General features: G+C 37.3%; 1 protein-coding gene and 1 long non-coding RNA gene across 5 annotated transcripts in view; one reads left to right on the top strand and one right to left on the bottom strand.

Moving 5' to 3' along the window:
* Nucleotides 1-1,549: 1,549 nt before the first annotated feature.
* LOC121472157 lies at nucleotides 1,550-3,441 on the bottom strand. The gene is made up of 4 exons (XR_005982785.1): nucleotides 3,392-3,441; nucleotides 3,074-3,173; nucleotides 2,831-2,934; nucleotides 1,550-1,863 (listed from the first exon to the last, which is right to left on the bottom strand). It is a non-coding gene; the product is annotated as an uncharacterized LOC121472157 (long non-coding RNA).
* Nucleotides 3,442-4,560: 1,119 nt separating this feature from the next.
* The window catches only part of BRINP3 (BMP/retinoic acid inducible neural specific 3), a 384,981-nt gene continuing 373,998 nt past the window's right edge, over nucleotides 4,561-15,543 (top strand). Inside the window, exon 1 of one of the 4 annotated variants that reach the window (XM_041773285.1) lies at nucleotides 4,561-4,754. The gene's annotated coding sequence lies outside the window, so the exon portion shown is untranslated. Of the gene's footprint in view, nucleotides 4,755-6,430; nucleotides 6,517-7,961; nucleotides 8,029-8,681; nucleotides 8,749-15,543 lie in introns of those variants that run through there. The other 3 variants (XM_041773288.1, XM_041773287.1, XM_041773289.1) reach the window with 3 other exon arrangements.

Below are 15,543 nucleotides of genomic sequence, written 5' to 3'. Positions count from 1 at the left end.
TTTAATTGATTTACAATGAATACTAGCAAAGAAGTTAGGAAGACTCAATTTAAAGTTTCTTGGATTACCAGTTAGAATATGATTACACTAATCACTTAGCCACTTAGATTCTCAATTTCTTCATCATAATGAAGATTTAGACTCAATGGCCATTAAAGTTCCTTCAAGTTCCAACATACAGTAGTCCCCTCTGTCTCTGGTTCCCCGGTTTCAGTTAACCTACCAACAGCTTCAGTTTCTGGAAACAGGTGATCCCTTTCTGATAAGGAGTCTGAAGGTCAGTAGTAGTCTAAAGCTCTGTCACGATGCCTATGCCATTCCCTCATTTCATCTCATCCATTTCATTTTATTATCTCACATCAACATGAGAAGAAAAAAAAGTTGAGTATGGTCCAATAAGTATTTTGAGAGACACGTTCACATAACTTTTATTACAGCATATTTTTATAATTGTTCTATTTTTTGATATGGTTAAAATTTTACTGTGCCTAATATATAAATTAAAGTATGTATGTTTTGGAAAAAACAGTATAATTAGGGTTCTGTACTATTCGTAGTTTCAGGCATCTTCTGGGGGTCTTGGACTGTATCCTCTGTGGATAAGGCAGGGGACTACTATAATTATTTTGAGATTCAAATATATTGGCTCAGCTTATTTAGCAGCATATTCATATTATGGAGTGAGACATGAAAATGTTTTCACACTTAAATATTTAAGACACTTAAGACGTTTTCAAAGAGAAATATATATATAAAGCCAAAATAAACATATAGCAGATACTAAAATGAATAAATTTCAATATTCTAATGAGGGAAATTATATATGCATCACATGTGTACGATGTATGACTGATTCACTTTGTATGCAAGAAAGTTTTAATTTACTCTTATTACTACATTTTTATAGTAATACGTTATATTACTTTTTAATTAATATAAATGTATTTGATATTTAATTAATTTTTAAAAATATAATTTAACATAAATGTAATTGAAATAAATTACATCTTTATATATAGTATAAATTTGAGGTTAAAACAACCTAAAGCACATTGTCATTTTTAGTCACAAATAGATTCACAATTTCTCAAATACAAATGCCTTGGACATTGATTTTGGATTAGACGTTAGTGAATTAATAGGTAAGAAATATATTAAGTGGTTCTTATACACCCACAAGAAGGAGCCAGAAAGGCAAACCAAAGACCTTACCAGTAATATAGAATGTGCTAAAATACCAACTGTAGATGTACCTTGAGATTATTCAGTAAAGGACAGACTCAGTATAAAATAAAATGTGTAATTTTTGAGATGGGTCTAAGTACAAACCAGGTAGGAGCTAACTAAGAGATATAAAAACCTATGGTTCTATTTTGAGGTTCATCAAATTTTATCATATGATTTAATATAACGCTCAGATACTTACAGAGTTTAACAAATTTTAAGTGCTATAAAATATGTTAAAGTTAGGGAACCATGGGTCACAAAGTCAATATCATCCTGAGCTTTTTATTCTTCAAATATTTAAAAGAACAACAACCTTACATTTATTTCACAAATGTTACATTTCCTAACTTAGGTTGGGTCTTCAACAAATTACTGTATTTCTTTGAATAGCAATTTAGGTAAGTAGGTTTAGGCAGCTTATGAAGATTGTATATCTGTATATCACAATTGTTAAGGTTGAATTTGTAACAAATGTAATTCAGAGCATTCATCCTCCTTGTGTGGATCTCAGATCCCCCTACCAACATTTGTCAGCATGTGTAAAAAGAGATATAACACACAAGTAATCTTTTGGGTAACATTAGATGACTGAAGAAAAACTTCTACTGCAGGTCCTTATTAGGGTTGGAACACAGCCTAAGGAGAGAAAGAAAAAAAAAAGTTAAACACACATGAAATTTTTTTCCCTGGACAATTTTGATAGTAATAAAGACTATGGATACTTGATTGAGCACATGCACAATTTGCCTTGCTGTTGAAATATTACACTTGGCTATCTCTCTTCTGGGATTTCCTAATAGAATTCTAGAAAATTGATGATCTGAAATGAACTCTATTCTTATCAATGGAATTTTAATAGATATTTTGGATGAAGTTAAGGCCATCCTATTTGTATCAGGAATAAATTTTGTTCAAGTTAGCTTTTTCTTTATCATTAAAGTTGGGCATAAGGGGTGTACAGTATAAGGTATAACAACAATGGAAGAAAAAATAATACAGATATTACACCCATAAAATATATTCTATGACTCAAAATTGCAATGATGTCTCTTCAAGCAAGTCTCCTTTGGTTTTTCGTATCCAGAATGGTCAGCTGATGCTTAATAAACCAATTTCACACAATTTGCAAGATGTATTATTCTGTACACTTAGTGACATATGATGTAAACACAATCCAGGGCTGTTTGGCTTCCTCCCACTTTTACACTCGTCACATAATAAGCAAATGCAGGCTGGGGGTGCTATAGACTCATGAAAACCAGAGGGCTTTCTGAATTTATAGGTATCACCACAACATGCAAATGGCTATCTTGGAAGCTGATAATTTGTATCTGGTACAAGAATTGGGACAAAGATGTACACATCGGTAAGGGGTACCATGGCTCTAACTTGCCTTTAGTTTAAAGCTTACTCATTAAGCTTTAGCTTAATACACATTCACATCTCTGCAATGGAATTTTAGAACATGACCAAGGTATATGAAAACCTTGGACATGGGGCTACTACCCGAAATCATTCTATTTTCAGAAAGAAAGAAAAGACACTAGGAAATAAAGGAGGTATTTAAATACTCTTGCAGCATGCAAGCAGGAATCAGCTTTACCTGTGTGTAGGTTTTGAATGTGAGAAATGAAGAGCCTTAAAGCCTTCACATTTTCTTCTTAAAAGCCCCCTAGTTCAAATTCACCCTTACATGCTGCTATTCTCCTAGGAAAGAGGAAAAGAAGATTTCCACTGACCCAGCTCGTGATTTACATACAGAGAGCAAATAAATGAATGGAGTGGGGGATGGGGCAATGAGAAGCAATGTGTTTCCTTTTCAACCGTAGAAAATAAGATTACTTACCAAGAACATTTTTATCCAGGGCAAATGTTTATTCCCTCTATCATTCGGCGCCTCAGTCTCTGCAAGAAATCAATTTCCACTCTGCCTTTCCCTCCTATTTCTAAAAAGAGAGAGAGAGGGAGGCGGGTAATGCTCCAGCTTCAGGGTCCGGAGGAAGATAGAGCAGAGGGCAAAAGACTCCCACAGCGCTCTTCATCCAGATCCGAGCTCGGAGGGTGAACCCACGGGGAGGGGGGTCCCCCCTAAGGAGGGTCCCGAGGGTGGCGAGGGGGGAATCGTTTCACTGCCAAAATATAAATCATCTAAAAAGAGAATTACCAGCCCCTCGGTCGCACAGGCAGTCCCCTGGGGGAAGTCGATTTCAAAGAGGAAAGGGAAGTTCTTCAATTGAATGAGATGGGGGGTGGGGGCGTGGAGAGGGAGACCCGCGGATTGGGGTTTCGGGTTTGGGCTTGGGAGACGGGATGGGACCGTGGAGGGGAAACAGGAGAAGGAATAAAGCTCTTCTTACCCGATCGATCAGGCGATCGCGTGGGCCGTGTCGGGACAGGAACACGGCAAGAGGATGCATTCGGCCGCAAAGCCATTTCTGGCGTTCTCTCCCCGGGTAACCGAGCAGGAGCCCGAGGGGACGCGACAGCCGCCCAGCCTGGCCCCCGCTCCCCCGGGGACGGTCCCCAGAACCTCCAAAGCTCCAGCTTCTAAAGCGAGGCGCTTGGAGCGGAGCTCTCGGGGGGACGTGATTGCCTCGAGGCGCGGGCTGCAGAATTCTGCGGGAAGCCGGGCTCCGGGAGGCTCCTGCCGCCGCCGCAGCCGCCACCCGGGCGGGCGCCGGGCCCCCCGCCTAAGCCTCCGCGCTGCGCCCCCGAAAGCGCGCGGCGACGCGGCCTCGGCCCATCTGCAGCCCTCCGGTCTCTACCCCCAGTGCCAGTCGCTGCTGTCTGCTCCTCCTAAAGTGACCACAGTGGCTTATTTGGGGGTGGTGGGGTGTGTGTGGGGGGGTCGTGTTGGGCTTCCTTACTGCGCCTCCCTCAGTTGCTGCGAGTGAGAGTTCAAGGGAAATCCTAGTGAAATGCACTGATGGGATACGATTAATCCTAATAATAATGTTCTCAACGCAGGTAACTCTTAAAGAACTGCGAGTGGGGAGAAGGGAGCAGGATTTCCGAGGCAGTGCCCTCTTGAATTCTCATTGGATCCTTCCCAGCAGCCTAAATCATTCCTGCTGCTGTATCTATCAGGATGACTACAGCCTTGCTCACTAGTTCTCTCTTTATCTCTTGTCTTCAACACATCCTTTTACTTCTCTTTGCAGATTTATCTGTATTTCACCTCCTGTTCTCTGGGGTTACACGGCTTCTATTTTCTCCCACTGTATGGGCATGTACAGTCAGTAAATGATCACTTTGTCTGCCTAAGGATCATTACAAATAAGCCCCCCCATCCCACCCTCCCCAATAAAAGGCACCTCTTTCACATTTTGTTGCTTTTCCTTGGGGGTTCCGTGGCTTTCTGTGTAGCTGCTTTTTAGTTGGTTACATGCCACCAGGAACTGCTGATTTTTTCAAAGTTCCACCACCCTGCAGCTCATCACTACCTTGATTTGGAAGATCATGGAATATCTGTTTGAACCCTGGATATATTTTTCTCACAGTCATCTTGCTTCCTGAAATGTCCTCTGGTAAGTTTTTCTCCTTATATTATATTGCAAACTTATTGCTAGCGTCATTTTTAATAAGCTTTGTTTGAGCGATATCTCATTTTTAAAAATATTTTTGTTACTTTCAGAAGTCGAAGATCTGTGTGACTGTTCATTAATTAGTATATTAGTTGCAATCGTGCTACTAAGATATAGCCCATGTAATGAATTACCCCACCACCTTTTACATTATTTATGTCTATCCTCATTTATATTACAGGTTATAGGAAACATTAACCATCCCCCACCCCCCCAATTAATGCTTCTTGGCACACATTCTTGTGCTATTTGAAAGGTCAAATTTTATATGTTTATCTAAGAGTGAGCTTAAAAGAAACCTTCTGACAATTTCAGGGTCTGAGAAAGTTCACTAGTCCCTGATCTTCGGAAGGTTGTTCAGGTCAGCATTTGTTCATTGCAAGCAATTACATGACTGAAGGAGGACTTTTGTAAAGTGTATTTTTATGGATTTAGCAGGACGCTAAGCACTAAAAACCACTCTATGGTAAGAAGAGTGGGAGTTTTAAGTGCACCATTTTTTTCTTACAACATCCCAAATCACACACGAACATGTTATTTTGGGCATTGTGTTTCAATTCAGGCATCTTATTTAGTACATTTCTGATTTTGTGAATTTAGTTGGTGAGCAGCTAATTGGACACAGAGTGCTCATTTCAGAGGCGGAGAGCTATCCGAAAAAAGCACTGATGATCTTGGTTCTAATAAATTGAAAATCAGGGACAGACTTTATATGAAAAAATGTAATTGCCTCACTCTTCACACTTGTTCAACCCCCAGACTCAATTCTTAATGAGTATGTTAATACCTCAGTGGTTTTTTTTTTTTTTTTTGCTTTTATGAACATTTTTATGGGCTTCACTGACAGTTATGATCATCACTTCCCCTTTAACTGTAGGTATGTTGAGGAACATTTAAATCTTAGCTTTTACTTCACATATTGACAAGGACACGGTATAAATTAAATGTCAAGCCTGCGTGCGTGTAGTGTAATCTCTAATGCATACTCAGGTTTTTCTCTGTGACACCCCCCCCCCCCCGCCCAGCCCCCATCAGAACAAGTTCCTGGTTTCTACAACATTTCTCTTTATTGGGATGGATGGAGGTGAGAACCTATTGTTTAAGCTCTTTCTTTCTTTCTTTTTCTTTCTTTCTTCAGTCTTTTCTTCCTTCATTTTTTTTTTTTTTAATTTTTTCCTTTCCTTCTCCCTCTTTTTAAATTTCTGGGAAAGAACTATCCCTGTGCTTACTGATGGCTGGCGTGAAGACCTAAGCAATGCTTTTTAAAATTCAAAAGCCCTTTTTAGCTTCCAGACATGAAAGTACTCCAGCTGCAGCGTCACCCCACCCCCCGTCTCAGGATTCAAGGGCTTCCCCCCCTCGGCTCCCACCCCCAGCCCGTCGGAACGGGGCTGAGCCTGCGGTGCGCACCGCTTGGCGCCCCTCGCCCGTCACTACTTTCTACCTGGTCTCCTTCCTAGTCTGGTCGTCCTGGCTGACAAGTGCCATCAGCCGCCGTGACTTTAGTTGAAGAAGCGAGGGCTTAGCATAATTCAATTCAAATACCCTCTTTGGAGGACTGCTGCTATTGCGCAAGGGTGGAAGGAGGGGGGGGGAGATAAAACCCCAAAAGCAAGACCAAAAAAACCCCGCAACTTTCAGTGCAGTCAGGTCTTCTCCTCTTGACCCAGTCTACTCCAGCAAAGCACAGACGTACGGGGCTTAGGTAAGTGCGTTTTGCTGTATTCTAGCCTGAAACTCCGGCTGGTGGCAGGGGGACATTTACGTCTGAGAGGCTCCGCCGCCAAGGACGCTCCAAGCAGAGGGCCAGCAACAGGCGACCGTGCCCGGGGGTTTCTCCGCAGCTCCCGGCAACGCCTAAGCCACCTGGGCGCCGGGAGCGCGGACCGCGAGGTGCGGGGTTGCAGCGCGGCCGCGGGCTGGGGGCGGGGGCGGGGCGGGGCGGGGCGGGGGCGGCGCGGTGGGGGCCTGTCCCGCTCCCTGCCCGCTCCCTGCCGGCTCCCCGCCCGCTCCCCGCCCGCTCCCCGCCCGCTCCGAGCTCGGCCCCTGCGGCGCCCGCCGCTCGGTGCGGGCAGCGGCAGCCCCGGGAGCGCGGAGCGCGCCGGGCTGGGGGGCTGGGCTGGGGTGGGGGTGCAGCCGTGCCCGACGCACCATCTCCAGCCTGCCTCAGGCCAAACTTGAGCAAAACCTCTCATTCTGTCCGAGAGGATGGGCTTGGGAGCTCTAGACTCTTATCAACGCCCTTTTGCATATTTGTATTTATTTATTTATTTATTTATTTATTTATTTATTTATTTATTTATTTATTCTTTCTAATGAGCTGCACCTCAGACGAATGCATGAGGGCTTTTCAGCATGCCCGCTTTATATAAAAAGCCATAATCGCCCTCTTCACCCCCCCCGCCCCCCCTCCCGCCGCCCCTGCTTAGTTGGGCTCACACCTGCTAAGGGACAGCTCAGGCTCCGGGTTCAAGTATTACTGACCGTGGTTCCCTGTCTGCCTTCACTGACTCGCGGGATTCTGGGGGGGCTTGGGGGTGGGGTGGGGGCAAGAGTTGGATTTCAACTTGGAGCTGAGACTGTCAGGTTGAAGTTAAAGCTTAAAGAATGAGGTTGGGAGCCGTTTGGCTTCTATGAGACCCACTTGCAAGTTGGGCTTTTTATTTTTCCGTTTTCCTTTTTTTTTTTTTTTCTGGAGGTGGGGTGGAAAGTAGGAGGATCTGGGACTGGGAGCGCTCCCCTCGGAGTCCACCCGAGAGGGGGTGGTGCTTCTTGGCCGCTGATTACTGCTGGTTCTGCAGCCAGGCAGCGGCAGAGAGTTGAAGTCTCTCTGATGGCTGTGCTCCTAGTCCCCAAGAGTTGAACCCGAGAGTGTTTTACTCAGCACCAGGTCGAGAACGTGATCAGCCCTTTAGAGCAGGGACCTCTTTCTAATGGGAATGTGTACGGGAAACGCTGGGGAGGCTCTCCCTCCGAAGATGAGATGCCTGCTTGGAGCTGTGTGAGATGCACACCAGTGGCTTGAAGAGAGGAGGAGGTGACAGGGGTTGCAAAATAACCCTACTATTGCTTACAAATATTCTAGCCAGTCAAATGTATGGAAGCAAAGAAGAAAGCATCAGGGTATTAAACTCAGCAGCTTGGAAGACAGATGATTCAGAATTCTGAGACTTTTTGCATGCTGTTTAGATTTGTTTGTCATCATGCAGTTAAGCAGGTAAGGATTGAATGTCTATATTTTATTGACAATCATATAACCTGTATTTGACCCATCTTGTGGTAATTTTTCCCTGCTTCAAGCGATGGGATATGTGTCTTTTCAGATGGTTCTGCTAGGATGCATAACTTCTTAGTATTCACGTTTGTGAAACCTTTAAATCCATTTAAACGTTTAACTTGCATTCATTTGAATGCTTTAACAATGTTACAAAAATCATAAACTGGGTAGAGGTGAGAGGAAGAAATGGGGAGGGTCCGGAGTTGGAGGAAAGGATGCATAACCCTAATGAAGTATGTAAAATAGTAGTTGCAGAAATGCCTTGAAATAGTGCTTCTTGTTAAGGTCACAGACCTTAATATTAAAAGGCATTTTGAACTAGAAATTTAATTCTGACTACTTGGGAAAAATGCTGAGTGGGTTATAGCCATATTATTTTCCAATTTCAAAAAAAAAAAATTGAGGTGGGGGTTGGTTGGGTTTTCAAAAAGGATAAGAAAAGAGCTTGCCCTAAGGCAACGTTATGTAGGACCCCAGTAGAGAAATCTTTGGGCTTGGAAAACCAGTTGGAAACTGAAAAAATAAATTTAGAAAATTATAGTAAATCTCTCATAATTAAAGCTATTTTAAATTCTAAATTTTGTAGATGTATGATAGTACCAGCCAATAGATTTCTTCTGTTAAACAAAAACTCAATTAAAATGACAACACACATCGTGAGTATGTGAAGTTTTATTATTATTATTGATAATGTTTTGTTATGTTTTGTCTACATATTGAAGGAGTCTGGAGTCCCCATGTAATGAAGCAAAAATTTAATAAAACATGATCCTAAAACATTTTCATTTATTTCTAACACTTTATCTTCTCTAAGAAATTGTATTCTTTACGATTTTCTCTGGGAAATATTTTTAGTACTTACATTTATTGATGTGGATCCCTGATCAATAATTTTTCTGCTTGTAAGGCTCACTGATAACATCTTGAAGATATAAGAAAGATAATTGAAACTTTGGGTCATAAAATTGTGAAGTTACAGTGCTTTTCTTAAAAGGAGTTTGAGGCAAGAGGTAGTTTTTACTCCACTGGAGAAAGCAATTTGTCAATGAGTGTCAATTCCTCAATTCTTTTGCATCTTACCTTCTGGAATGTTATTGTAGTGAACATGCTCATTTTATGTGTGTGTGTTTGTGTGTGTGTGTGCACGCGCACCCACTTTTAGTTGGGTGGAGAAAGTATTTATTTAATCTACATTGCTTTAGTAATGTTTTCCAAATGAAATAGACACGATGCAAATATGATTGATTTCATTTATCATTTAATCAGATAATATGTAATTCTAGCCTCTCATGAAATATTTTCCTAAACTCAACATTATAATGGAAATGTAAATTTTTTAAATAAAATACAGTAGATCTTGATTTTCTTCATGCAAAATGATTAATATATTATAATTAAGTAAATCAAACCTAAGTAGGAAGAAACCTTTCGGATTCTTAAAGTGTGTTAGTGAGTATGTGTGTGTGTGTGTGTGTGTGTGTATACTATATATACACATGCATATATAAAATTAACCTTACTACTAGATTTGTATGTTCTTTAAATAAAAATGGAATGTCTTTTCAGAATAGTGCCTCTGTGTTTTTCTCTACAAGTGCAAAGAACTTAACTGGTAGGACTTCAAAACTTTGATACCTTATTATCAACCTATGCTTTAGTTTCCTATATTCCCTGTTTTTTTTACTTTTTTTCGTATTACCTCTAAAATGAGCAGTTACAGACTTGAATAAGTGTCTATAATTTTTGTAATCTAGAAAATTGAGTATGAGTTTGAAGTTCAGATGCAAACAGGAACATAACACCAATCTGTGGCATGTTGAGCACAAATTTATCTTTCATGAAAAAATATCACAAAAGCTATTTGGTATTATGATTTTGACTTATGACTAATGAGATAGACTTCTAAGATTCTTAACATTTTTCTCTTTATACCCAGTAGTGGGCTATCGTGAAACATAGAGTAAGATGGGTTTAGGATTCCTTCCTCAATGTCACTTCTAGTTCTATTTCCTAAATACAATCCTATTGAAATTTCTTGACCACTCTTCATTTATTTTCCTTAACTCTCACTTGGGGAAAATAATGTCTGCTTTGTAATGTTGTCATAGATAAATAAGAGATGATGCTTTAAACAGACAAACATGCAATGAAGACAAAATGCATTTTGAAAAATACATTTACGTTTTTTTTGTTTTGTTTTTGATAAAGTTCTTTCCATGAAAAAGTAAGGATGTTGACAACTTTTTAAAAAAAATATTAGTATCAAATATTTTTGGTTTATGGTGCCATGGTGTCTAATGAGTATAAATCATATTTTCTTTTTGTTTTGATACTGTGTAGCTAAAAAACAAAAGTTCAAGAATACATTCCTTGAGGCACATTAGTTTTTAATTACATTATGTTTACTTTGGCTTTAATGGACTTCTGACACAAGTCACATTAATAAAAATAGTTATTCTTGATTAACTTTTCAGGGTCATTTAGTGAAAGGAAAGTATGGTTTCTTAGCAAATTTATATTATTAACCTGATGATTCCTTTTTTTTTTTTTTTTTTTTTTTTTTGAAGCCTGATGATTCCTGTCAGTTTAATTGAAACAAGATAAAAATATTCCCGTGTAGCAACTTCGAAAAATGGAGAAACTAAAAAAATACCAGTTTTAATTTCAAACATCATTTATAAACTAATATTAAGTTTACCAGAATTAATTAGGAAACATCTAGCATTGTTGGTGTTTTAATTTAGCAACTACTTGGATATTTTCATCTAGGAATTTAGGAATGTAACTGAGCAGTTACTTCATTCAAGGCTATGTGGTTTTGTGATGTTAATATCTACAATTTGTAAGTTCTAAAGAAAAACAAAAGAAAAATAATTTGTTTGAATATTATTGATTGCTAATGGATTGTTAAAAGAAGGGGATAGGATAATAACATTTATTCTAGTGTAGGAAAAAAGTATTCTCTAAAATGAAATTCTATCATGAACACTAATGACCTTTCTACTGAAAATATATCTGGAAGTTATTCTTAATTTCTTTTTTTCTTCCTTCCCTGTCTTTCTTTTTATTTTTTTAAGTGATATCAAATGGCCACTCAAACCATTTTTTACTGATCATCAAATATCCTTATCAATACCATTTTAAAGCTTTCATTACTATCATTTCGGGACATGTTTGATGAGTCTCCATAGATAATGATTTCATAAACTATGAATCCACTTTTCGGTACTTAATATATGAAATAAAGTATTCATGAATACAGTTCTGGGCTATTTCTCAATTTTGTATTCGAAATAACAAATCATGAATAACTAGTTGATGCTCTATAATTGAAATAAACCCAATTACGAATCTCTAACCAATTTCTTTTCCCCTAATATTGATAGATAAACTTAACATATTTTTAATGAGTTGACCGGATTCCTAGGTAGTTATCATGAAACAAACAAATGTGTTGATTTTTAAAATGTTTATTTTTAACCAAGAAAGAATAAGTTCAGGTGTGGAAAGATGACATGCCTCCTAAAAAATTAAAAAGTCTTATAGATTCTTACTTTTCCATATTCCTTGTTGTCTCTTAAACACAATTTACAATTTCTCACAATTTTTATTTGTTCTTAAATTTACAGTTAAATTGGTGTTTATCCTCAGTGTGACCTATTTTTATTTATAATTAATATTTTAGGAGTGTTTGTTTTAATGCTTATACCTAATTTACTCAGATGTATATGTCTTTGAAAGCACCCAAAGCATAACAAATTTCCTTTAATAGCTAATAAAGAACTTACCATGTTATAGTTCCAGCAAATTAGATCTATAAAATACTCATTTATTGATTAAATTAATAAATATGTGAACATTACATTCAAATGTATTGTAGCTCTCTGCTATATAAGAATTATTGTCTCATAATGGTGTGTTTCATTTAAATTCCATTATAGAATTATTGTGAAAGAATACTTATAGATAGACTTAGTCTTCCTGATTTCTGTGAATATCAGCCAACCTCATCAAGATTGAGCTGTTTTTTATTAACTTTTCTGGAGTCTTGCATTTTGTTAATTTTAAAAGCTATCTCTAGAATATTGTACTATTAAAAAACAATTTTGCCTTGGGAAGAGCAGAACTGAGTAGGCATGCATTTTAGATTTCCAGTGTCAAATAGTGGCCAGAATATAAGCACAGTGCTACTTTATAGATTCATTAAACACTCATCCTCCCAACTGGAAAACATTTTCTTTAAAACATTCCAGATGATGTCCACAAATGCAAGATAGTTTGGGAAAATGATTATATTAAACCAACATATAAATTTAAAAATTGAAGCATAGGTTCAATAAAGTATCATATTACAGAATCACATATGTTATGTATAATGTGTTCTTTGTAACCTATAATATCTTTGATAGGCATATCCTTTTAAGAAACAAGGTTTTCTTAACTGCTTTCAGATATGGGATTTAATGCTGTGTGCAGAAGCTTCTTCTGTTGTAAAGTAAATATAGAACAAAACTAATTCAATCAGGAAGTCCTACAGTAGACAATACATTTAAGTGTCTTTCATGTCCTTAGTATGGTAACATTTCAGATGGTTTGAAAAATCAGCCCTTTATATGTACATAGATGATAGAACAGTATTTTTCAGAAGTCAACACCTGTTAAATAATAATAAACACACACACACAAAAAATAATAAACACAATTTAACTATTTAGAAGAAAATCATTAGTGGTGAAATAAATATTGCAACAAAGTTGTAAAAAGTGATAGGTAATTAACTCATGCTTTTCTCAACACTTTCTTATAAAATACCAAAGATTAATAAATAGCTTTTGTGTGCGTAGCTTACACAAAACATTTACATTGAGTGACTCAAGTTTACAGTAATTGAAATCTTGATTATTCATTCAGACCTGTCACTAATATACAAAGTGAAGTACATTTTATAAAAGTGGTAAGCAGTGTTTGGGAGATTATCCTATGGAATAATGTGGCAGACTAAAAGTTTCCAAAATAGAATAAAAAGAATCTGCCAATTACTAATCAATAACAGTAACAACTAGAAAGTATTTTTTTTTTGTTGTTCCTTTTTACTAATTTCACTCCAAATGGAGTTTTTAAAGAACTTGTTGATTTTAATTCAAAAATTTTCTTGAAAAAAGCAATTATTATAGGATATGTGTTTTCCAATTTGTAAGATGTACTCTTTCATACTTAGGAAGTTTCAACAATTACCCCAAAACATTATCATTTTTACATTGTGACTTAAGAGAAGTGAATTGAAAACTTAAAATTGAAACTTAAAATTTCAGCTAAGGAAAAGGGACTCCTGAGCAATTTCATAAGAGGCACTCCACATATCTTGTAAAATTAAATTTAAAACTTCTTTTTTGATTAACATACTTGTTTTAAGCATCTTTCTCCCCTTTGAGTGGAGATGTAGCTTATGGATTTATAAGCCTCTTTTCCCCCAACACACAGATTTTTGTAATATATCACTCCTTATTTGAGAACTTTTAGATCAAAGACAGATTATTGACACTTTATTTTTTACTTATTATTATTATTATTACTATTATCATTATCATTATTGTTTTAGAAAAGGAGAGAGAAAATGCCAAGCAGACACCTTGCTGGTTGCAGAGCCCCTCACAGGGCTTGATCCTACCACCCTGAGATCGTGACCTGAGCCAAAATCAAGAGTATGGCAATCAACTGATTGAGCCACCCAGGGGCCCCTTGACAAATTTAAATGTATAGCTATCTTTATATTTTGTCTATTTTTGAATAGTGACAAAACCATGGGAAAAGTAACCAGGCATCCACGTTTCCTCTCTGAACTCTCGCAGGTTTTCATTTGTATCTGTCATCCATCCATGAAATGCAGATATTTTACAATCATACAAAGATAGGTCAGAATGAATATGAAAGATCACTCATATCATTATTACTTTTTAAGCCTATCCTTGACAACTACTATTTAAGAAGATCAATTCTGATTTAGGGTAAGAATCAGCACCTTCATATAAATAGCTGTGATTAACTTTTTTTTTTTTTGTGATTAACTATTAAATATATTTCTTTCTCATCAATAACATTGAGTCAGCGAGGTAAACAAGAGTTTTATCCAGCTCTACATTATTCTTTTGTCAGAAAAGTGATAAAAACTTATCATGCTTTACCCTATTTTAGATACAGATCTATAGAGGTCTAAACTGAAGATGACAATGTATTTACTCGGGATTTGAAACTAGACAACTATTAACTGTTCATTAAAATTTATTTATTACCAAATTTTGGTCTTGGGTAATTCCCATAACATTGATTCATATGATTATTATTTAGAAGGCAATTCCTGACAAGTTCAAACAACATGATTTTAAAAATTACTGATAGTGTGTACATGATATGCTGGGTCTAGCTAACACTCAATAGTGTCTATATGTGGGACATAGTGATGTCTCATTTATGCTTGCTTATAATATCCTTTAAAATCTGGCTTTATTAAAATATAAAAACTCTCTTCAAGAATATAAATTATTTTTCATGTAGATTTATTTATATTTAAAGATTTGTTTACTTATTTTAGAGAGACAGAGAGAAAGCATGAACAGAGGAAGATGGAGAGGGAGAGAGGGATTCTGAAGCAGGCTCCCCACTCAGCACAGAGCCTGACATGGGGCTCCATCTCAAGACCCCCGCATATCACAACCTGAGCCAATATCAGAAGTCAGACATCCAACTAACTGAGCCACCCAGGCTCCCCTTACTTTGCTTTTCTTTTGAAATTTAGTATCTTAAATTCATTATAACTTTCTAAGTTAGAAGACAATTTGAGCTATTTTGAAAGTTAAAGTAATATAATGACAAGAATGGTCCTTGAGAATATTAGATGTTTTCAAAATTGTATGTTGGGGAAAAATAAAATATTGTTAGAGAAGAGCTTAGGCAAGCTAGAATATATTACCAATATCAGGCAATACAAGACTGGCTACCTACCATGTGAAAACATTGTCCATCCCTGCATCTTTTGCAAATGAGTAAGATGTGCATTCTTCCATTAGAAAATGGAGAGTTGTGACATGCTTTCTTAGATATGGTTCAGAGGGCACTGGAGAACAGTAGAGAAGAATTTAACTATTTGATGCTGAATTGGTTTGCTTATTGTAGATGACCTTTTTGTTGCTACCTTTGGTTCTTTTTAAAAACTATTTATTGAATGTATGTATAATCAGTGGTGTGCACTGGGGTAAACCTTGGCAATATAACAATGAAAAGATATAACAATTGTGCATAAGAGGCTTATAGTATTTTGCTGTTTGTAGTACATTTTGTTTTAATTAATCCATCAAGGCAAACTTAATGCTTGGCCACTGATTTTATTTTCACACATGTCCAATTATTTTGATACTACTAATATAATTCTCTTTGAGAGAAAAAGGCTGTTATATTCCT

Source organism: Vulpes lagopus, chromosome 11, assembly GCF_018345385.1.
Source record: "Vulpes lagopus strain Blue_001 chromosome 11, ASM1834538v1, whole genome shotgun sequence".
Classification (NCBI taxonomy): domain Eukaryota; kingdom Metazoa; phylum Chordata; class Mammalia; order Carnivora; family Canidae; genus Vulpes; species Vulpes lagopus.
This window is presented reverse-complemented; position numbering and strand designations above follow the sequence as displayed.